Below are 22206 nucleotides of genomic sequence, written 5' to 3' on the forward strand. Positions count from 1 at the left end.
TGCCTGGCACCTTCATTACAAATCTTTAGGCACCAGGCAAGAGAGTTTCTGTTTCTCCAAAACTGGGTTTTTGGTTGATTGAACGTTCTATGGTCTTTTAAATGCATTTGTGAAAGGGGGGTTGGTCATTGGTTTGTGTCTGTTTTACTACGTACAGTGGTACCTCTGGTTAAGTACTTAATTCGTTCTGGAGATCCGTACTTAACCTGAAACTGTTCTTAACCTGAAGCACCACTTTAGCTAATGGGGCCTCCTGCTGCCGCTGCGCCGCCCAAGCCCGATTTCTGTTCTTATCCTGAAGCAAAGTTCTTAACCTGAAGCACTATTTAGTGGAGTGTGTAACCTGAAGCGTATGTAACCCGAGGTACCACTGTATTTTACATTCTTATTTTATATTGCTTTGTTGTGAACCACCACACTGTCTTTGGAAGGGCAATATGAAAATATAATAAATGGTGGTGGTGGTGATGATGAATTTGGGCAATTGCTCCTTTGATCTGGGCACACAAGCTGATGATTGTGCCAGGAAGCTGCAGAGTGCATTGGTTTGACCTTTTGCTTCTGAACAGAGACACCTTTATCATCTCATAATCTGTGTTCTTTTGCAGCCTCACCAAATCGTTGTACCGCTCACCGATGGAAAACACTGCAGATTTCCAGATAACACCTCTTTCTAACCGAGCAGCTGCTATCGAATGCCCAGGATATGTGAAAGGAGGCAGAGTTTACCCTGCCAGAACCACTTAGTATTAATCATCTTTAAATGACACGACCATTAGATGTGTTTCTCCCTGCTAACAAGCTCATACAAGCAGACTTGTCTGAATGCGACCGAGTGAGACTATGTAAGCAACCTGCTGGTAACCCAGAGCACAATGTCTTTATTTTTCAATGCTTTTCCCCCTCACTGAGGGTGTTGAAACGTTCTCCTTCGCTTGTAGCAGGACTTTCATTCGTTGTCTCCAGCACATCAGCAGCAGCCCCAGCGGCAACACGGTTCCTTGGTCACCTATAAGGGAGAAGAGGGGGCCCACGTCTGTGCCAGCTCCTGCCCCCTCCCCAAAATAACATTTCTTCGACATGAGAAAGTGGGAAGACCAAAAAAGAAAAGAAAAAGCGACAGCCACAGAACTGTGACTAATATTGGAATTTAGCAAGAAATCAGCTCCAGTTTCACTAGGCTGCTCCGCAAGTTTGGGAACATTTTGCTTCTTAAGCTCTTGATGAATGACTTCAGGAAGTCTAAATGAGTCCCCTTTTTTTACTTCTTATTTCATCTTCTCCTTCAGAGTGTGTTCTGTGCAGACGATAATCAGCAGTGTCAGGCAAGCGTGGAGCAAACTGTTCTCTCTCAGCTTTTCCATCTCTCTCCCAGCACAGCAAAGCTTCCTTTCCACCGGCCTTCTGAATCTTGAGAAGCTAGTGGACTACTGTTCTGATTTAGGCAAGGACAGAGACCCCCAAAGCAAAGCTGAATAAAACTAGCACAAGGCTAAACCAGTTCCTGAGGCTTCAGGGGGAACATCCATTACAGTAAATAGTGTATGCCTTTGCAACAAAACTTGTCTACCCTCCCCTTTGTTCCGTTCCTTGAATGCTGGCCATCGCAAATTTTAAACTGAGTTTCAGAACGCAGTTGGCTGGAGGGAGAGAGCACCTTAAAAGCACCCATTAACCTTGATGGATATACAACAACTATCCAATTTTATGTACCAGCCTGGAGGCTGAGATCTTCATATGGGGCCTTTCTCAAGCTGATGCCCAGGAGAAGTGGTGAACTGAGCCAGGGACTTCGCAGGTGCAGAAATCTTCTTTCAAATTCCGCAGCTCTGAAGCTGTGTCTGGTGTTCTGAGCACTTCAGGTTGGCCATAGACTGAAGATGCACCACTTCACTGATGCTTTGGGGTCCTCCTGATGTTTTGTGGTTACCCCCCTGGGGTTCCTGGAATCTTCCAAGTTGTTGAACCAGTTATTATAAAGTATCATCTTGCTTCAGCTTCCTGACGTATATTTTGCTCTAGGAGGCTTAGTTTGTTCAGAATCGAGTCTACACTTCCAGAATTAATGCTAAATACATGACTTCTGGTCAAGGAGCTGCCACAACTGCCAGGGGCCATGAAAATTTCTGTCCCAGGCTTTTTGGACTCATGTACCAAAAGGGATATAGGGACGTGGGTGGCGCTGTGGGTTAAACCACAGAGCCTAGGACTTGCTGATCAGAAGGTCGGCGGTTCGAATCCCTGTGACGGGGTGAGCTCTCATTGCTTGGTCCCTGCTCCTGCCAACCTAGCAGTTTGAAAGCACGTCAAAGTACAAGTAGATAAATAGGTACCGCCCTGGCGGGAAGGTAAACAGCGTTTCTGTGCACTGCTCTGGTTTCGCCAGAAGCTGCTTAGTCATGCTGGCCACATGACCCGGAAGCTGTACGCCGGCTCCCTCGGCCAATAAAGCGAGATGAGCGCCGCAACCCCAGAGTCGGTCACGACTGGACCTAATGGTCAGGGTTCCTTACCCAAAGGGATGTGAAATATCTTGGCATTTTTTTCAGCTCTCCTACCCCACTATGAGAGTTCTTCAGCTAAGTGTTTCTACAGAACCTCTCACCTTCCCAGGAGGGCAGAGTTGCAGGCTAGCCATGAGCACTCCCCATGTACAGCGGGGGGCGTGGTGATGCCGCCCGCATCATTGGGAGTCCTGGCTGCGTCACGCCCCATGGCTGACCAATCTGGTCAACCGGGGGGGCGTGGCTTACCTGATTTAAACATCCACGCGGCCGGGAGCTCAGTCTCCTTTTCTCCTCCTGCGTCGGATCTCCTGCCCTCCCGCCCTATTTCCTTGTGTTTGCCATCTTGGCCTTGCTATGGACTATGATTGGTCGCCTGTTGAGGGGGCCAGGTAGGAATTTCCCCACTTGGCAAATTGGCACCAGCCATGTGGTTTTCGCCTGCCTTGAAGCAATTGTCACAACTTTGTAAGGTTTGGTGGTTAGGCACTGGTAAAACCTGGTTTATGGGAAGGGAGGTGGTGGCCTTCACCTGCCCCTCCTCTTTAAGGGTATTCCGTTAAAGGGATCCAGGGGTGTGGATCTCGTCCAAAGCCCGGTGTCAGGTGCTGGTGCTGGTTGCTCGTGAGTAACCAGGCAGGACTCCGACCTGTTTCTTACAGGTTTTTTTGGTGCAAACTATTTACAGTGCATAACCACAAAGTTCATGCCCGTCTTAGTCACTTGCAGTTTCCGGGAGTGGCCCCTTCCAGTCCCCCCCCCCCGCATAAGAACTTAGACACCCCAAATCTCTGCCTCCCCTCTTTACGTTTCATCCCCCTGCGTAAGCTGGGCGATGGAAACAGCATATGTGTCTCCTGGCTTGGGCTCTCAGCAGCATCTTTGAGCCCTCTCCTCGCTTGGCTGCCCCCTTCCCTCTCTTCTCCACTGGAGGCATGGCTTTCCCCACTGCTGGAGGAGGAGCTGCTCCTCAGAAGCGTCGGAGGCTCTCTGTACCCCCCTACCTCTCTCTCCTGTTCCGATGGCAGTCCCCTGACACCCAGGTATGTGATAGGGCCATGCCATGACCCCATCGGTGACCCTGGGGGAGCTCGCAGTTGATGTACATCAAGAGGGTCCCTCCTACTGGTGGTTGACCCTTATGAAACTCCTTGCATGACGGGCAGAAGTCAGATACAGTCGATTCAGTTCCAATGCCTAAGCCAATACCGCTCACACGTGTAACCAATAAAGTTGTGTCCATTAACCCAAAATATTGGTGTCTGTGTGTTTCATTATCTAAGAAATAGGGTGAGTCTCAGGGGCTCGGCATGCAAATAAATCCATGGTTTAAACAGATCTCCACCATTTATATGAATCTACACACACATCCTCCCCCACAGACACAGACTGCCTTGGAAATGACACAAGGCTAAGTCTCGATAAAGATTTGAGAAATAAAAATCATTCACAGAACCCCCACACGATTGCTCTCTTGACTTAAGACAAGGCATGAAATCTCATTTTCCGTGACTATAACCCAATGAATCTATTTTGCTCCTTATCTCTATGATTTACACGGGGTCTTAATTGTAGCATGATCAGCCTAGCTCTGCAAGAGGATGCAAGGAGGGGGGAGGAAAACAGGTGTGTAATTCTTTATTTCATAGCACAGATTAGCGCTCTCTATGTAACTTCACACCCAGATATCCATTCAAGTTGCTTTTTACTTAACTCTCTGCCTTTTCGGCAATGCAAGCAAGGAATGTGCCATACTGTAAATCAAACTCCACTCCCCAACCCCATTTTCAATGGCTTGAAGGTCCAGAATACGTTTGTCAGGGGATGGTTAGCTGCTTGTGCTTAAAATGGTGCCCCTTCAGAGTTTGTGCGACCCCACAAACCTCTGTGTGTGACAGAGCTCCTCAGACATGTCTGCTCTAGTCACTAGTAGAGTCTGACAGTGGCTGTCTGCGGAAGCGCTTCCAGCAAAGAAGTTCCTTAACGGAAACGCGTCTCCTGGACTCACGACGTGGCAGCTTCCGGCGCAGCATGGGTCTCCCTGCAGCTGCTTCTGACACCTCCCCGCTATTTTCGCTCGAAGTGTCTCTCACCCCTTTCTCTCCCCTGCTGCTTCCTGCCTGGGCTGCTGCGTCTCTCTCAGCATTACTGAGATCCTCCTCCAGAGACCCGGCGCTCCCCCTGCTGGTCCCTGCTTTGGCTGTTGACTCTCTCCCAGTCTCTGGGAGCCTTGCCACTTCCCTTTCCTCCGATGTCAGTTCCCTGACATCCACCTCCCCTCCAGGGCCCCCCTCTCCCCCGCCCCTACTTTCTCCTCTGGGCGGTGAGGAGCTGAAACCCCTAAAAGAATCCTCTTCATCTTCCGACGTCTCGAACAATTCCCTCCATCGGTCTTCGTTCCGACTCGCTGAATCCTCTTCCACCTCGGAGTCAGCGAACCCCTCCAACTCTTCTTCGTCGTCGGTGGTGGCGAAGTATTCCCTCCGGAACCTCGCCACTGGCTGGGGTTTTCTAGGGAATCTCTGATGAAAAGTTTCAATCAAAACCTCGTCATCTACCTCCTCCGCCCTGACCCAGGTGTTTTCCGACTCCGGCTCCCCTTCCCACATTACCAAATACTCTACTTGCTCTCCCCTCCACCTGGAATCGAGAATCTCCGCTACATGGTAGCTGTGTTCTTTTTCTTCCATAGCTGGTCCCCTATTGACCCTCCCCTCTCTGTCCCCTATATACGGTGACAGCAATGATCTGTGGAACACTGGGTGCAACTTCATGTGGTTCGGTAACCGGAGTCTGAAAGCCACTGGGTTGACCTGTTGCGTGACTTCGAATGGGCCCAGTCTTTTAGGTCTTAACTTCTTACAACCTCCTTTAAATGGTAACCCTTGGGTGGACAGCCACACCTGGTCCCCCACCCTAATGCTTTCCCCTTCCCTTCTGGTTTTGTCTGCCTGCCTCTTATATTCCTCCTTCGCCCTGTTTAAATTAAGTTGGAGCTGGCGATGGATCGCTTCCATTTCTTCTACGAACTGTTCTGCGGCAGGAACGCTCCAGTTCTCCCCCTCCCCCCCCTGGGAAGGCTCGGGGATGACACCCGTGATTGGCCAAAAAAGGGCTCATCCCCGTGGACACGTTCTCTGCATTGTTATAGGCAAATTCTGCCAACGCCAGCTTCTCCACCCAATCATTCTCTCTGTCATTCACATAACACCTCAAATATTGCTGGAGGACACCATTAGCTCTTTCCGCCTGCCCATTGGTTTCTGGATGACGGGCAGTGGAAAAATTCACCTCTACATGCAATAAGCTCATGAGCTTCCTCCAGAACCTGGAAGTAAATTGTTTCCCTCGGTCCGAAACCACCCTCAAGGGGGCACCATGTAACCTAAACACATTTTCCACAAACAATTTAGCGGTTTCTTCTGCTGTGACCGCATGTGAGCAGGCTATAAAGTGGGCCATCTTGGTTAACAGGTCTACCACAACCATAATGGCTGTCTTCCCTTTGGACCTGGGCAGATCAGTCATGAAATCTATTGCCACTGCCTCCCATGGTCTTTCCGGCGTGGGTAGTGGTTCTAATAAACCTGCCGGTGCCCGCCTCTCCCCCTTGGCTCGTTGACATCGGTCACACCCTCTCACATATTCACGCACATCTTCCCTGACCTTGGGCCACCAGAATTCCCTGGTAACCAGCCACATGGTTTTGTGTTGCCCAAAATGCCCTGCTGTGGGGCTATCGTGCAGTTGCTTGAGTACCTTTTCCCTCAATTCCCCTTCAGGTATGTATAACGCTCCCTTGTAGTACAACGCCCCGTTTCTCTCCTCAAAACCCCCGGGTTTGTCTCCCTCCCTCCTGAGACCCCTGAGTTTGTCCTGGGCGTATTCATCCTGCACCGTTCCCTCTACCAGTTCCCTTTGCCCCACCAAAGCCGCCCCACACACCCAGCGGTCCTCGGGAATAACATAGGTCTCTTCGGGTGCACCCTCTCCCTCCAAATATTCAGGTTTGCGTGAGAGAGCGTCCGCCCTAACGTTCTCCGGGCCTGGTACGTAACAAATCTCAAAGTTAAATTTGGAGAACTCCTGGGCCCATCTCAACTGCCTTTGGTTGAGCACTCGCGCAGTTCTCCAATACTCTAGATTCTTATGGTCCGTGCACACTTGCACCTTCTGTTGTGCACCAATTAGTAGATGCCTCCATCTCCGGAAGGCCTCATAAATCGCAAGAAGTTCCCGGTCGTGCACCGTGTAGTTTCTCTCAGATTTGTTCAGCTTTCGCGAAAAGAAGGCACACGGTCGCCACTCTGACCCCTCCTTCCCCGGCTGCAGAAGAAGCACCGCCCCTATGGCTCTGTCCGAAGCGTCTGTTTCGACCCTCAGCTTTTTTTGTAAATCCACATGTAGAAGTTGTTCGTCAGAGGCGAAGGCCCTTTTCAGTTCCTCAAACGCTCGCTCCGCCTCCCCCGTCCAAACAAACTTCTTTTTGCTGCTGAGACAGTCCGTGATGGGCACCGTCAGGTGGGCGAAGTTTCGGATGAACTTACGATAAAAGTTTCCAAACCCTAGGAACCTCTGCACATCCTTCTTGGTCTTGGGTGTTTTCCATTCCAGCACCGCTTGAACCTTGCCGGGGTCCATGGCCAACCCTTTGTCTGACAAGCGGTACCCCAGGAATTCCACCTCCTTGGTATGAAACTGACATTTTTCCAGTTTCACCCACAGTCTGTTGGCTTGCAGCCTGCTCAACACTTCTCTGACATCTCTCACATGTTGCTCCTCATTCTCCGAATACACCAACACGTCATCTAAGAAGGCCACGCAATTCTTGTAGAGCAAAGGCCCCAGTACATGGTTCATAAAGGCTTGAAAACACGCGGAGCCTGTTTGTAATCCAAAAGGCATAACGAGGTATTCAAATGCCCCCAAAGGGGTGAACATGGTGGTCTTCCATTCATCCCCTTTCCTTATACGTATCAGGTTGTACGCCCCCCTTAGGTCCAGCTTTGTAAAAATCTTTCCTTTTCGCACCCTGGTCAAAATATCATCAATCCTGGGCATAGGAAAAGCCGCCGGCTCTGTCACTGCATTTAGGGCCCGAAAGTCACATACCAGCCTCGGCTTGTCCGTGTTTTTTTTATCCACAAAAAACACTGGGCTACCCCCCGCTGCCTTGGACTCTCTGATGAAGCCTCTCTTCAGGTTCTTGTCAATGAACGCTCTCAACTCCTGCATCTCCCTGTCTGACATGGCATACAACTTGCCTACAGGAAGCTGTGCTCCAGGGAGTAAATTGATCTGGCAATCAAAGGGCCTATGCGGGGGTAGTTGGTCCGCTTCCTTCTCGCTGAACACGTCGCTGAGATCAGCATACTGTGGTGGCACCTTCCCCTTCTCCATCACTTCCGTCCCTGCTAGGGTGGCTTGGGCCCCTGCTGACCCCTTTTCCGCCCTGCAGTGTTCTAAGCAGTGTGCGGAACCGAAGGAAACCACTCTTTGATGCCAGCCCACCAGCGGATCATGTAGGGCTAGCCAGCTCATTCCCAAAATAATGGGAGCGCCTCCCAAGGTGGCCACATTAAACGCTATCAGTTCTGTGTGCCTTGCCACCCTCATTATCATTGGGACGGTCTGTAAGCTGACGCCTCCTCCCAACAGTTCCCTGCCATCAATCGTGGTCACCTGCAGGGGGTTGCTTAAAGGGATAGTCTGTATCTGGTGTTCAGCAGCAAACTCCTTGCTCATGAAATTGCAGGAGCTGCCTGAGTCCAACAGCGCCTTTATTTTTAGGGGGTGTCCATTTTGCAGCTCTAGCGACACTTCAATCACTAGAGCAGGTCGAGGAGCTTCTGGCACTGGCACTTGGGAAAGGGGCACTTTCACTGCTCTTTGGCCTGGCTGCAGTGCCCTGCTGGCAACCAGGCGTTGGCTTTTACCTGCTCCGTTTCTCCCTGCTCTTCCCCCTCAACAGCTCCCACCATCCCTTGCCATTCCTTCCTCTGGGGGCAGACTCTGGCAAAGTGGCCTGGCTGTTGGCAGAGATAGCATTTCCGGGCTCCCTTTCCCTCCTTCTTCGCCCCCTCACTGGGCTTTGAAACTGCGCGCGCGCGGGCTGTTCCGATTTCCATCGGCTCTGCCGGCGGGAAAGCTGGCTCAGGAATGTCTGGAATGCGTAACTCCTTCCAACGTTCCCCTCTCCCTTCCCGCCTCTCCAAGGCTCTTGCCTCCTGGCGCGCTCCAATGGTCAGCGCAGATTTGGTCAGCTGATCCATAGACCCCGCCCTGGGGCTTCTGGCCAGCTCGTCTTTCACAGCTGAAGAAAGACCTTCTTCAAATAGCATCTGAATGGGTGCCGCCGATAAATCCCACCCCAATCTGTGAATCAGCATGGTAAATTCAGTCCAGTACTCATGGACAGATCTGCTTCCCTGCTTGCAAGCCATTAGCTGTCTGCGTACCACCCCTTCCTCAATATCGCTGGAAAACATGATATCCATTGCACGAAAGAATTTCATAGTGTCCTTTAGGATATCGTTGTGCGTTGCCATCAGGGGTCGAACCCAGTCCCGCGCCCCCTTCTCAAGATGCCCAATTACGAACGCCACTCGCGATTCCTCATCAGGGAACTCATCAAACTGCACATTCAGAGCATATTGCATCTCAGTCCTAAAGGCATGGTAATCCTTGGGGTTCCCCCCAAACTTCTGCACCAATCCTGGTACCTTTCTGGGGAACTGAGTGGTTCTCCCCTTTTTGTCAGCATCCTGAGCCCTTCTCTCCTCGAGCCTCGCCGTCTGCAGCGCAAGTTGGACCTCCAGAGCTTGATACCTTTCTTCCAAGCTTGGACCAGCTCCAACCCCTGCGTCTCCGGTTCCGACTGGGTTGCTCATGATGCTTTCTCCTGCACAGGCAGCGTACAGAGACTGTCAGACTGCTGTCAGGGGATGGTTAGCTGCTTGTGCTTAAAATGGTGCCCCTTCAGAGTTTGTGCGACCCCACAAACCTCTGTGTGTGACAGAGCTCCTCAGACATGTCTGCTCTAGTCACTAGTAGAGTCTGACAGTGGCTGTCTGCGGAAGCGCTTCCAGCAAAGAAGTTCCTTAACGGAAACGCGTCTCCTGGACTCACGACGTGGCAGCTTCCGGCGCAGCATGGGTCTCCCTGCAGCTGCTTCTGACACCTCCCCGCTATTTTCGCTCGAAGTGTCTCTCACCCCTTTCTCTCCCCTGCTGCTTCCTGCCTGGGCTGCTGCGTCTCTCTCAGCATTACTGAGATCCTCCTCCAGAGACCCGGCGCTCCCCCTGCTGGTCCCTGCTTTGGCTGTTGACTCTCTCCCAGTCTCTGGGAGCCTTGCCACTTCCCTTTCCTCCGATGTCAGTTCCCTGACAACGTTTTTAGGTATTTTTGGAAAGAAAATTATTGAAAACGTGTTTTTTTTTAAACATAGAGCACAGAGGAAAATAAATCACAGACTTTCTGAAACATTGTTGGCATCTGGTCTTCGTTCTTCATCCACATGAAATGAACCAAATTTGCACAACGCCTTTGCTCCAGTTGGGAAACCAAGTCTTTCATCCCACCGGGGAAAGCAGGGACCGGCTGCCAAGCCAAGCCCCCTCCTACACATCCTCTCATTTTTCCAGCCACCTGGGAAAGAGATGAAGGTGCAGGTCCCTCTGATCAGCCCACCTGCTCAGCCTCTTCCAAGGCGACCATCATCACGCATGCCATGTGCAATTGCACATTGCGCATGTGATGGCAGCCCACCCATCCCATGTCAGGCACAACTGGGCATCCATGCTGCAAATAGAGATTCACCAGGAGCCTCCTATACCAATTTTTAAAATGTCTGCTGAAAACCATTTTTATTCCACCAGGCCTAGGCAGGCGATTAAGAAGACATCCTTCCACAATGGTCAATTGATGCCCCTTTGTATCCTCAGTGATGGAGGTGGAGTCAAGAGGGCCAGCTCATTTACGGATCTATCCTTTTTTTTTTTGACAGAGTAATAATCATAAATAAATAACAGTAAAAATGTGCACCCCACCCCAAGACCATTCCATTGTAACCATCCAACCTCCCAAAATGTCAACACCTCTTGCAATGGCTTGACCCCTTTCCGTTTTAACAGTAGAAATTCTACAAAGACCTTCTATATCTCCTCAAAATCATTTCTCCTGCATATTCCCCATCTTATCTTAACAACACATGTTCATTTATCATTAATAGCTATATCCCACACCTCTTCCATTTTATATTCTGCTTGCCCCTTCCACTTCCTAGCTATCATAATTCGTGCAGCTGTCAATAAATTTGTGAGCAAGTCTTTCATTTCTTGAGAACCTTCCACCCCCTCGTAAATTGATAATAGTGTTACCTCTGAACTCTCGATCAGCTTTAACCCAGTGATTTCTGTTATCTCCTTAAACAACCTCCCCCCCAAAAAAGTGTACATATTTACACTCCCACCACATGTGAAGATAATTCCTGGTTTATATGGACCTATCTTTAGGCAACTCCCTGATGGGAGGAAGTGCCAGAATCACATTCTTCTGCTGTGATGTTCAGCTCAGGAAGAAGGTGCACAATCTGCTGGAATCCTCCTCTGGACCTGGATTAGTGTTGTCCATCCTCCCCCCCCCCCGCCGGGCTCCTCTCCAAGATCCAGCTCCTCCAGTTTGGTTGGGCTACTCATGAAAAAGCAAGCAGTCGAGTAGCTTCTTGCATGCCAAGGCACCCGAGCCACAAAGTTCCCAGGAGAACGAAAACACACACTGACGCAGAGTATTTTGGTTTAGGGGTTCAAATTGTTGGGATGCTGCCATGGATACGGGGGCAATTGGCAGGCCCCCAGCTGGCTCCAGCCACCGGCAGCTGGGCGAACTCTGGTTCTCAGAACAGCATCAATCAATGACTCGATCCTCCGAAACTTTCAGAAGCTGAGCATGCTATTATCAGCAGAGTGAATAAATCTTCACAATGGAAGTAAGTAGCAGACAGAGACATGTGTAAGCATTATTTACAGTGTAGTAAATTTACAGAGAGCCAGTGTGGTGTAGTGGTTAAGAGCGGTAGACTTGTAATCTGGGGAACTGGGTTTGCTTCCCCGCTCCTCCACATGCAGCTGCTGGGTGACCTTGGGCTAGTCACACGTCTCTGAAGTCTTTCAGTCCCATTCACCTCATAGAGTGTTTGTTGTGGGGGAGGAAGGGAAAGGAGAATGTTAGCCGCTTTGAGACTCCTTTGGATAGTGATAAAGTGGGATATCAAATCCAAACTCCCCCTCCTCCTCCTCCTCCTCCTCCTCTTCTTCTTCTTCTTCTTCTTCTTCTTCTTCGTGTTTATTCAGCATGAGGAACAAAGGAAAAAACATGTCTGCTTCCCTTCATGTCCAAGCAAACAGCAGTATAGCATTAGCAATATACAAATGGAAGTTCCCAGCAGACTGTGCTGGAATGTAAACAGGCATGTGACACACAACAGTCATGCCTTTTCCTTTCAAGGTGGAACGGAACTATATCTTAACACAAATAGGTCACAACTTTATTGGTTACAGATGTGAGCGGTTTGGTTTAGGCATTGGGGTGAAGCCAGGCTAGATCTCGACTCCTGTCTGCCTGCAGGGAGTCCATGGAAGGGTAAACCATTGATAGGGGGTGCCCTATGACTTACATCAAATAGGTGCACCCCAGGGGTCCCTGTAGGGGCTGTGACATGGCCCTTCTTCAGACAGGACTCATACCCTGGGGCTGCCCCCCAACAATGATGATGTGGCCAGTGAAATGTAGGACAGAGGCAGCATCCCTCTGCCCCCTTGGCTGGGGAACTGTTGAGACCTGGCTGTCTGGGGGAGAAAAGGTGAGCAGACTCCCCACACAACTTTTCCGCTGAAAGCTCAAGCTGGTGTACAAGAAGAAACTTTTTTTAAAAAACTCCTCAAATTATAAGACTGCATCCATTTCACGCACCACAGGGACAGGGACATTAGCTACAAACGTGGGCGGGAACATTTCAGAACAAATTTTCTTTGTCCTCAAATTCATTCCCCCCCTCCATTCTCTCTCTCTCTCTCTCTCTCTCTCTCTCTCTCTCTCTCTCTCTCACACACACACACACACACACACACACTGCTTCCAATTCACCTCTGTTCCAAAACTAGATAATTAAAGGGGTCAGGAAGGCCAGGGAGCCATCATAAGATGCTACTGCTATTTCGGGCTTAATTTTTTTTATTTCCTGGAGCTGCCTCCATGGAAGAGAGTTCTCTCTCATGCCAGATGTATTTCTGCGATTCACTCCTTTTAAATTTTCTTCCTCCGTAAGCTCTTAGCTTATGCTAAATCTTTGGAACAGAATCCAAAAGCATAAGGTTAAACAAAAAAGAAAAACCCTTCTTAAAACTAGAAAATAAATAAAAATGAGCAGAGTACTTATTTTTTAAAGCCAGGCAATAAAATATTGTGTTGCAAACTAGCAGGGATATGAGCGAGTTCATCCCATGAAGAGAATGAGCAGATTTCAGCCTGACAAGCCATTTGTCTCCATTGCAGCTTCCGCCTCAAGCACCAAACGCTCGCTTCTTTTTTCTCTTCTCTTAATTCATGTCTTTGACCGGCATTTGTCGCCAGACTTTTAGATGACGGCGCCTTCCTAAATTCTCTTAAGTCGTGTGTAACGCACCTTGACCTCTCCAAGGATTTTGCTCCCATCATTTAACACAGGTACTTGTCAGTTAAGAAGTACACATGCATCTTGGTTGGCAGTCTGACATTTACCCCTTTTAAAAACAGTAATTACAGACGAAAGAAAAAGAGCTGTAACTGAACTTGTACAATATACTATCTCCCCACCACACCCTATTAAACGGTTGTTGTTAATAACTGAAACTGAAGCAAAGGATATTATTATTATTATTATTATTATTATTATTATTATTATTATTATTAATTGATACCCCGCCCACCTGGCTGCGTTTCCACTCTGGGCAGCTTCCACCAAAACATAAAAAATAATAAAATGCCAAACATGATAAGCTTCCTGATACAGGGCTGTCTTCAGATATCTTCTAAAAGTTGTGCAGTTCTTTATCTCCTTGACATCTGATGGGCGTGTATGTTGTTGTTCAGTTGTTTAGTCGTGTCCGACTCTTCGTGACCCCATGGACCAGAGCATGCCAGGCACTCCTGTCTTCCACTGCCTCCCGCAGTTTGGTCAAACTCATGCTGGTAGCTTCGAGGACACTGTCCAACCATCTAGTTCTCTGCCACCCCCTTCTCCTTGTGCCCTCCATCTTTCCCAACATCAGGGTCTTTTCCCAGGAGTCTTCTCTTCTCATGATGTGTATTGGAGCCTCAGCTTCAGGATCTGTCCTTCCAGTGAGCACTCAGGGCTGATTTCCTTCAGAATGGATAAGTTTGTTCTTCTCGCAGTCCATGGGACTCTCAAGAGTCTCCTCCAGCACCATAATTCAAAAGCATAAATTCTTTGGTGATCAGCCTTCTTTATGGTCCAGCTCTCACTTCCATACATCACTACTGGGAAAACCATAGCTTGAACTATACGGACCTTTGTTGGCAAGGTGATGTCTCTACTTTTTCTTATTTCAGAAGAAGCAGTCCAAGCGCTATTGAACCAGGAACCTTGCATTTCTGAGGCCAAACCTTCTCAGCCATTTTTGACCCAGTGGACATTGTCTTGCTGAGTGTTAAAACACTTTCTAAGTAACCATTAGGGTACATATCAGAGCTGTTTTGTCTCTCAAGTCAACACTTTATTTTATTTTTTAAGTTGCTGGTCTTTTTGTGAAAGGGGAGAGTGACTGACAGCTTCTTGACAGAGGATTACTAGGAGAGAGAAAACAGAGCTTGGGGTTCCAATTTCACTTTCAATCTCCTGAATGAAGGAGGGTCAGTGGTTAAATGAGAAGGGCCACTGCTTTTCTTTTGTTATGTTTTCTGGGATACATACACACACACATACACACACACACACAGAGTGCTTTTTCCTGGGGGGACTCAGGGGTACACATACCCCTAAACATTTTCTAAATCTAAATTTGGCCTCATTGAGGGGCAGTATTTCAATATCAGTAGGAAAATGAGAGTACCGCTAAACATTTTTTTTTTTAGAAAAAAGCACTGTATATATTGTTATTTTTCTAGAAAAAGAGGTGCCAGAACTCACCATGAACACCTCCCTTGTTCTCTTAGAATGGCAATGGCACTGAGGGGACCGAAACTCAGTTCCAGCAAGTTCTGGTTGAAAAAAGTCATATATATGGACATTAGAATCACTAAATACAAAGATCTGTAAGTTTGGTGAAGGCAGAAGATTCTACCATGAATGTTTGGCTGGACTTTCTGTGAATGATGACTCATTCTGCCAATGGTGATGAAGTAATGGGGAATGGCCGCTTTGGGACCACCAAAAAATCAGAAAAGTCTCTTTGTGTGCCCTGCGTCCCTGTGGGCCTGTGTCACCTTTGTTGGCCTCTTCTAGAATAAAAGGCTTCTCTGCTCAGAATATGAGAACTACCCCTTGAACATGATCGGGGAGATATTCTCATCTGTGGGGGAAATCAAAACACTGGCAGCTTGGACAATGCCAGAAGAAGATCAGTTGTGCATACTGCAATCATATTGTGCGCTTTGGATGTGGAAATATCAGGACTAGGCCATCTTTCCCGCTCTCGTACATTTAATTCACATGCTAAAAGTCACGATGTTGTTCAATTGAGCACAAGATTATGGGCTGGGTGCTTATGGCAAGTCATATATTGGGGATATATGGAAGGAAGGAAAGTGGAATATATGGAACTGGAAGGGAAATGGTCTTTCATAAACGTCTGTCTTTTGCACATGAAACAATGCAACGGAACTTCTACATTACAAGACCTAGCTAAGACCTGAAGCTTTAGGGAGGAAATAGTAAAAAAGGTAAAAGGTAAAGGATCCCTGGATGGTTAACTCCAGTCAAAAGCAACTATGGGGTTGTGTCGCTCATCTCACTTTCAGGCCGAGGGAGCCGGCGTTTGTCCGCAGACAGCTTTCCGGGTCGTGTGGCCAGCAGGACTAAACTGCTTCTGGTGCAACAGGACACCGTGACGGAAACCAGAGCGTATGGAAATGCCATTTACCTTCCCGCTGCAGCGGTATCTATTTATTTACTTACACTGGCGTGCTTTCAAACTGCTAGGTTGCCAGGAGCTGGGAGAGAACAATGGGAGCTCACCCCATCACGAGGATTCGAACCACCAACCTTCCGATCAGCAAGCCCAAGAGGCTCCATGGTTTAGACCAAAGCGCCACCCGCCTCCCAGGGAGGAAATAGAGGACTGGAGGACTCTACAGTAGAAGTGCAAAGGCCTCTTGTATTTTCTGATTGATGCCTCGCTTTGGGGACCAGCTGGACCGTTGAGTCCACACAGGAAAGAGTCATGGATGGCCCCTGTTTGTTTGCGCCCCTGAGTAATCTAGGTCGGAGCCAGAAGGAGGGAATGTGTTTTTGTGAAATATTTCACAAGCCATTTGCACCCTGATTTGGGCGAATTATCTAACACAGAGGCAATCAGGAGTAAAAAAAAAAGACCAGGAATATTGCTTTCACTCCAGATTGCCTCTATGACATTGTAACATAGCCAATCCTGATTGGCTATGTGGCATCATCGTAGTGTTGTAAGGGCATTGCATTGATATAGTATGTGATCCCTGATTGGTTGGTACCTTATACCAATCTTGAAATGAATGTTTTTAGAAAAATGTTGCTGAAGGATTCGCTAGTCAGATAGTAAACAGTGCTGAAACACAAGAACAAGAGATATCGCCTCCCAAAGAGGAAAATCTTTGCTTGTAAACATCGGCAGAGCTCTTAAGAAATCCCAGTTTTACCAGTAAGCAAAGTGGGTCCCTTTCCTTCACAGCTTTGTTTTTCTTTCTAGCCAAATTATTTGTGTTGTGGTTTCCCAGCTATGGGCCGAAGCTCCCGCTGTTTACCACACACTGGGTGGAAGCCGCCCATCACGACTCAATTTGCATTTGTTATCTCTTTCGAGCAAGAAAGCAGAGCAGCCTGGGAGGTTTTGCTTTCACAAGCCAAGCAAACAAAGATAGATTTCAGTCGGCTGCTGCCTCTACCAGGCATGAACATCCTTTGAAACCACCGAAGTCATTAGCATTATCTGGGGGGCAAAGAAGAAGCCATTAAAAAGGATATTGTGTGTGTCTGATGGGGGGGGGAACACAAATATGGAAACCGAAGCGAATTCGTTTGCAACTTCCAGAGAGGGTAGTTGTGCTCATCTGTTGCAAAAACAAGAAGGAGTCTTGAGTTGCCTGAAATAAATTTATTGTGCCGACCATTTTTGTGGACTCCAGTTCACTTCATCAGATGAAACATTCAGGTTTCTTTCTTTCCCATCAATTAAATAGCCTTGTTTTAATGGACTATGCAGAATTAGATAAACTAACGGGAAGGATTCGAAACCAGCGGGACCAGAAATTCACGGAAGACTGGAGTAAATTTACGGACTACTTGAAAAGTATTTGTGAAGATCAGACGACGTTTGTAGGTTTGCAAGAGGTTTTGTGAGGAGTATTATTGGAAGTATTGCAAAATTGGAGAAGGGGAAGGATGATTTGCTAAGAGATGTAAAGGCAATATAAAGTTAAGAAATGCATAAGAAGTGGTTAAGACGGTGGATCATCAGAGGTGCTGATGGAAGTCTAAAAAGATTGTATAAGTGATAAGTTTTGTGGTACATTTTATAATTTATATGTTAAAATCAATTAAAAAATTTAAAAATAGCCTTGTTATATTTCAGCTCTCATAGCAATTCTTCAAGGAATGGTCAGCTAAAAATCAGTTGCTCCCTTCAAATCCTATGAGATCTAGACCTCAAAGCCACTCATTTCTCCACTTTCCTCTTGGAATTCCTAAGGTATGGATTTCCTTTTGTCCCTGGCAAGTTCTCAAATGTGGACTTGACCTACAGGTGGCAGTGGGACTTCATGAAGAAGGAGAGAAACATCAGGACTTCTGACTCAGCCGCAGGCCTGGGTGTGGACAAGATTTTGCAGATGAGTCCCATTCCGACAGAAATTGTTTTTGAGATGCTGTGATTCGGTTTTTCGCAAGATTCAACATTTGCAGAGCAGCAGCTGTACAATGGGTAACAGCGGCTTGAATTTATAAGCTTTTTAAGAATATATTTCCCTCTGGAATAAACTTAAATAATAATGGCTAATGCTATCACAGTGTGACCAAAAGGGAACTCAGGGTTCAGGAGAGATTAACAGAGCAAATAGGTAAGAGAAATGGAGCAAAAATAAATCTAAAAAATTAAATTGTGTTATATAAACTGTATGAGATCCAGAAGTTCACTTGAAACGAGGATCAAATTTGTTATTTTTAGGCTGGTAGGTGTTTTTTCCTCTGTATGTATGTATAAAAGCCACTTCTCACCTTTCTATTCCAGTTCCCCAGTATTCCATTTCATTCTCGTGTGACCAAGAGACATAACCCAAGATGGCGGTGCATTGCAGACAGAGGCCGGCTTGGCTCTCAGTTGGCTTCTATGGTACAAAGCCAAGATCTTGCAAACCGAGATGCAGCTGAGAAAGCAAAAATCTCATTCTTACTCTGGGGGTAAAAACAACAAGAAGAGGAGGAAGGGGCAGATTTACCCCCCACCCAAGAGCATCCCCAAGTGAACTGTTTTCTATGAAGGGGCAGTATGGTGTAACGGTTAGAGTGTTAGGTGAGAACCTGGGAGACCAGGGTTCAAATCCTCACTCGGTGCTTATTCACGCAAAAGAGTGCTTAGGCACAGAGCTGTAAAATGCAGACTTGTGCCTTGAAAGTTCGAGGCAAAAGGTAATTGTGACCAAGCCCTCAGCCAGTCACAGTCTCTCAGCCTAACCTACTGTATTTTTCGCTCTATAGGACACACTTTTTCCCCTCCAAAAATTAAGGGGAAATGTGTGTGCATCCTATGGAGCGGATGCAGGCTCCTTGGCTTCAGCGATAGCAATGCGAAGCCTCCGAAGGGCAGAGGGAGAGCTCCCTCCGCGCTCCGGAGGCTTCACGTTGCTTTCGCTGAAGCCTGGAGAGCGAGAGGGGTTGGTGCACACCGACCCCTCTCGCTCTCCAGGCTTCAGGGATAGCCACCCGAAGCCTTCGGAGTGCAGCGCGAGTTCCCGCTGTACTCCGCAGGCTTCGGGTTCCTTTCGCTGAAGCCGGGAGAGCAAGTCTCTACTGCCTTCAGCAAAGAGGGAGAGCTGCGCAGCGCCCCTTCAGCCAAGCGGGAGGAGAAATGGAAGGGGCTCCGTTTCTCCTGCCGCTTCGCTGAAGGGGCGCTGAGCAGAGAGGGGGAGATTTTTTTTCCTTGTTCTCCCCCTCTAAAACAAGGTGCGTCCTATGGTCCGGTGCATCCTATAGAGCGAAAAATACGGTACTTTGCAGGATTATTGTGAGGATTAAAAGTGGGATGAACCATGTTTGCCACCTTGAGCTCCTTGGAAGTAAGTTGGGATAGAAATAAAATGAATAAATATATCCGAAATACACATGTGGTGATGAAAAAAGGGAAGCACTGTTATATTTTCTAGGCAACTTTTGACATTTTAACTCATTCAGTTCCTAGGGGAAGGGGATAGGACATCCACAAAACTGGTGTTTTTTAAAACACCAAATCCTATGCCAATAAAACGCTAACTAATTAATGAACACTTAACTAATCAGCTCTTTGAAGAGGGTCAGATCAAGTTTCGGAGACCGAAACTTTTCTAGAATCCCTTCTGATCTTGAGTGGAGAAGTAGCGAAAGAAAATACGTTTTGGCCGGCCAGGTTTCCCTCATAACTGTGTCTTGAGGAAGCGCTTTTGATATTTGAGATGTGAATTCTATGTACAGATTGTAAAAAAGCAGATGTGTTGGGCCTTGTGGGCTGTTTCCTTGCTTTCCGACACTGGATGATGGGAGAAACCGCACTGTGTTGTGCAAGTAGAGTTCAAAACAATGTGCAGGTTTGTCAGTCGACTAGTCCGTATTTTGCGTGTTTGCTAGACATATCTTATGTGTGAGAGAGGGGACGTTTCTTTTTTTGAAAACAGGCTGGCCTTAAACAAGTCCCCAATGTCTATAAAGTAAATTTTGAGCAGGTTTTTTTGTCTGTGTAAAGGATGGGAGTGCATAGCCCTGATCACGTGTTCCTTCTCACCATTGCCAGCTAGGGTTGCCATCCGTCCAGAATTTTCCGGATATAGCTGGAATACGGCAGTTGGAAACAGTGTCACTAAAATAAATTCTCAATATTTTTTTTAGATTTTTCAACAGCTTGAGAAGAAGAAGAAGAAGAAGAAGAAGAAGAAGAAGAAGAAGAAGAAGAAGAAGAACAGCTCAACAACTTTGCCCAAAAAAGCTGAGCGACTTTTGCATCCGGATTGTTACTTTTTGAAATGCAGTGGTACCTCGGGTTAAGTACTTAATTCGTTCCAGAGGTCCGTTCTTAGTCTGAAACTGTTCTTAACCTGAAGCACCACTTTAGCTAATGGGGCCTCCTGCCGCTGCCGCGCCGCTGGAGTATGATTTCTGTTCTCATCCTGAAGCAAAGTTCTTAACCTGAAGCAATATTTCTGGGTTAGCGGAGTCTGTAACCTGAAGTGTATGTAACCTGAGGTACCACTGTATGGCAACCCTAGTTTCACCCTCCTCCACACCTTGGAGGCTGAACCTAATGCCATTTTTCTTTCTATCATCTATCTATCTATCTATCTATCTATCTATCTATCTATCTATCTATCTATCATCTATCTATCATCTATCTATCATCTATCTATCTATCTATCATCTATCTATCTATCTATCATCTATCTATCTATCTATCTATCTATCTATCTATCTATCTATCTATCATCTATCTATCTGTCATCTATCTATCTACCTATCATCTATCTATCTACCTATCATCTATCTATCTATCTATCTATCTATCTATCTATCTATCTATCTATCTATCTATCTATCATCTATCTATCTATCTATCTATCTATCTATCTATCATCTATCTATCCATCTGCCTATCATCTATCTATCTATCTATCTATCTATCTATCTATCTATCTATCATCTATCTATCTATCTGCCTATCTATCTATCTATCTATCTATCTATCTATCTATCTATCATCTATCATCTATCATCTATCATCTATCATCTATCATCTATCTATCATCTATCTATCATCTATCTATCTATCTATCTATCTATCTATCTATCTATCTATCTATCATCTATCTATCTATCTATCTATCTATCTATCTATCTATCTATCATCTATCTATCCATCATTAAATTTTCTAATTTACATTTCAAAATATTCATTTAAGCAACCTTAAATCAAAGACTTCCCTCCTTCTCTTTCCGTGGTTCATTTCGCATACCATACATCCCCGCATATTTTACATGAACTAAACCATTCGGTAATCCATTGTTCCATCCATCAAAACTGATTTACACTGTTGAATTTATCTTTGTGCCACCAGCGTTTTTTAAATGAACACAATTTTCACACATATACTCAGTAAACATTTTCTAGTCTTCTTTAAACCTGAATTCCTGTGGCTCCATTGGTGAGAGCATGGTGCTGATAATACCAAGGCTGCAGGTTCGATCCCCGCATGGGACAGCTGCAAATTCCTGCATTGCAGAGGGCTGGACTACATGATCCTCGGGGTCCCTTCCAGCTCTGCAATTCCATGATTCCACGAGAGGCCTTCTGTACTCCTCCTTGTGCCTTTGAGCTTCTAGAGAAGGCAGATCCCCAACATAAGGCCAGTCGGCTCCTTCCTGCAAAAGTCCAGCCATGGCATGCTGGAGACCCCAGATGTTCGCCTCTGTTTGGTCTCCTCAAACAGCTTGAATCCCATGAGGATTAATGCCTGAATGCTATAGGTGAGCATGGGCCATGGGCCGCAAAACTTGCTTCTTCTTCCTCTTGAGTCAAACAAAGCCAAATAAACCTTTCAATTATGTTTAACCTCTCTTGGAAACCAGGGTTCATTCTGAGCTTTGGGTCCACCTGACCATATCTGTGTCACGTTCCTCCAGGGGTTTGCTGCCTGCATCTTTTCGCCTTCTACCGTTAGATAGCGATGCTCCTCTCCTCTGACGGCCTCTCTGTATTTTAAATTCAAAAATGGCCCACCACGGGCCGTCTACTGTCTTGCCAGGTTTCCCTCTTGCACCACAAACTACTTAGGATTTGCTATTCAGGATTTCAAAGCAGAGCGGATAAACTCCTGAACATCACACTTCCTGGCTGCACAACCATCATTGGTCCGCCAAATCCTGCAAATCCATTCTGGCTGCTGGAAGTGGTCAGAAGGGTGAGAAGCGTCCTGGTGGGGACTCCTCAGGAAATTGTTTCTTGCAATGGAGACTCCAGTGGCGATTGGCATTCCTCAATAGCCTGCCCACCTTTTCCTGGGATGAGGGTGAGTGCAGGCTTGCAAGGGTCCCTCAGGAGCTGCTCACGAAGGTTCAACCCACCAAGCAGTGATCTGGCTGCCTAGTTTTTGTTTTGTTTTAAGCTTCTTACTTATAGTTTTCAAATCTATACATTTCATTAATTATGCAATCCATTTCAAAGTCTGACTTCGTTCCCTCTCTTTCTGCAGTTCCTTAAATTTATTTTTTCATATCTTC

At 47.0% G+C, this 22206-nt stretch overlaps 1 long non-coding RNA gene across 1 annotated transcript in view; it reads right to left on the reverse strand.

The window, feature by feature from the left end:
- Nucleotides 1-18954, reverse strand: part of LOC309522158 — a 40091-nt gene extending 21137 nt beyond the window's left edge. Inside the window, exon 1 of the long non-coding RNA XR_014214928.1 lies at nucleotides 18422-18954. This is a non-coding gene — a long non-coding RNA (uncharacterized lncRNA). The remainder of the gene's footprint in view (nucleotides 1-18421) is intronic.
- Between the last annotated feature and the right edge of the window lie 3252 nt (nucleotides 18955-22206).

This window comes from Podarcis vaucheri, assembly GCF_965113315.1.
Source record: "Podarcis vaucheri genome assembly, chromosome: 17".
NCBI lineage: Eukaryota > Metazoa > Chordata > Lepidosauria > Squamata > Lacertidae > Podarcis > Podarcis vaucheri.